This window comes from Fragaria vesca, linkage group LG6, assembly GCF_000184155.1.
Source record: "Fragaria vesca subsp. vesca linkage group LG6, FraVesHawaii_1.0, whole genome shotgun sequence".
NCBI classification, from domain to species: domain Eukaryota; kingdom Viridiplantae; phylum Streptophyta; class Magnoliopsida; order Rosales; family Rosaceae; genus Fragaria; species Fragaria vesca.
Window position 1 is genome coordinate 2,620,163 of NC_020496.1, and position 2,395 is coordinate 2,622,557.

Genomic DNA, 2,395 nt, shown 5'->3' on the forward strand with positions numbered 1-2,395 from the left:
ATAGTCTTCTCCCCACGGTTTGGCTTGTTTGCCAAGGAGAGTCTCTAATATATACACGAAAAAATGTTAAATAGATTAATAAAATACAAGGGAAACAATGAATGTAATTTAAAAATAAAAATAAAAAACAATGAAGGTAATTTAAAAAATCACCTTGAACACATCTAACTCGAAGTGCTGGCATAGAAAGTCCCACTGGTCCTCTCTCCCAATGAAATCGGAAGGCATGCCAGAGGACCCTTCCTTCAGATAAGCTTTGTGGCACTGGTACTTCCAGTCCTTGTACCTCTCCTGTGCTCTCATCAGTATCCAATTGAACATTGCCTCATCATTTTCATCGCACTCGTACTTCGGCTAAGTAAGAAATAAATGAAAAATTCCCATGTTAAGCACTAAAAAATAAAAAATAAAAAATTAACACACCTAATTATTATCACAAAACACATCTTTCAATTCATATCAGCACACAATACTTTACACATATTCAATCATACTTTACACATATCTATAACATTTTCACTTTATAAGAAAACTCCTTATGCAAACATATGCTTAGACATGAAATTTTATCAACAGAGAGATGTCAATTCAGTCAGTTCATACCTTCCAATTACATAAGCAATCATATATATGTTATCACACAAATGTAATTAAGTAAATTTACTTTTCATATACTTTTCAGTTACTTACCGACATTGCATTCCACACCTTCCACTTCTCAGTCTGATCAAGGTCGTAGAACATGCTTGCCCTCATTCCCACTAGACTTCGTATGGCGCAACCGATATCATGTGCCACCAAGCTGTTTATCCCCCTGACGCTAGGGCCTTTTACACGGGGGTAATACTCCAGCTTGATCTTCTGCCCCATTTGTTGAACGATATCCTCCGCCTTCTTTCTAGAACAAAAACCCCGCCTCTTTTTCAGGGCCGGAGCTACAATTAACATGTGAAAATACATTATGATACTTAATATACAAGAGAATATCTGTTGTAAGTGGCATGAAAATAAAAGAGACATGTTGTACTGCAAGTTTACTGACCCCCAGTATGCGTTTACTGACCTCCAGTAGAAGTTTACTTACCCTAGTAGAAGTTTACTGACCCCCAGTGAAAATACATTATGATACTTAATATACAAGAGGATATATGTTGTGTGTAAGTGGCATGAAAATGAAAGAGACATATTGTACTGTAAGTTTACTGACCCCCATTATAAATTTACTGACCCCCAGTATGCGTTTACTGACCTCCAGTAGAAGTTGACTGACCCCAGTAGAAGTTTACTGACCCCCAGTGAAAATACATTATCGATACTTATATACAAGAGGATATCTGTTGTATGAAAGAGACATATTGTATTGCAAGTTTACTGACCCTCATTATAACGTTTGCGGACCCCCAAAAGAAGTTTACTGAGCCCCAGTAAAAGTTTATACTGACCCCAGTAGAAGTTTACTGACCCCTAGTAGAAGTTTACTAGGGGCAGTAAATTAATACACATACCTGTTTGGCTTCTAACTTTGATTCGAGCGCTGCCGACGATGCGTTTTGCAGATTCGGGTGCGGTTGTAGTCTCGGATGCGGTTACAGACGCCGATTGAGATCCCGTTGAACAACTGTCAACCGTAGGGCGCTGCACGATCAAGGGGGGAGCCCCTGGTGGTACTGTCTCAGCCGACATGGGGTTACGATGGCTGCTACTGGTAGCTGAGCCGACGCTCTACCATATTGACTTCATCAAAGCAATGGCCTTAGTGGCTCGGCCCTTCTTCTTCCCCATGATCACCATATCTTGCACATGAATAACACACAATTGTTAGTAAATGAGTGAATAATAGATAAAGATTATGAAAAATAGTCCATAGAAAAGCATACAGGTTGATCAAACCACTTGTATTTCCTCACTTTTTTTTTTTTTTTTAGTACTTTATGCATTGGTGATACAGAAAACACTAACAAAAACTGTGAGCCACTTAAGCAGAAAATACAATGTGATGTTGGTTTTTTTTTTTGGATAATTAAATAATAATAATAATAATAATAATAATAATAATGAAACACGATTAACGAATTCGTTTACGATTCAGAAGTAACAAACAATATCAATATGAGAAGAGAGAGAATACGGACCTGCAAAAGGAGCAGCGGTGAGAAGGTGAGAGCAGAGAGATCGGAGTGGCGGGTGGATGCGGTGGCGATGAGCGGAGGAGGTGGGTGGATGCGCGCACTTTAATCGGTGGCCGATGCGTGGATGGGGTCTGGTGGCGCAGCTCTGGTGGCGCGACTCTGGTGGGATTTGGGAATTGTGGGTGTGAATTTAATTAGGGATTGTGGATTGCGCGAGGGAGTTAGTATATGTTTTAAATTAGGTTTCGTCGCCTAAGACATTTATT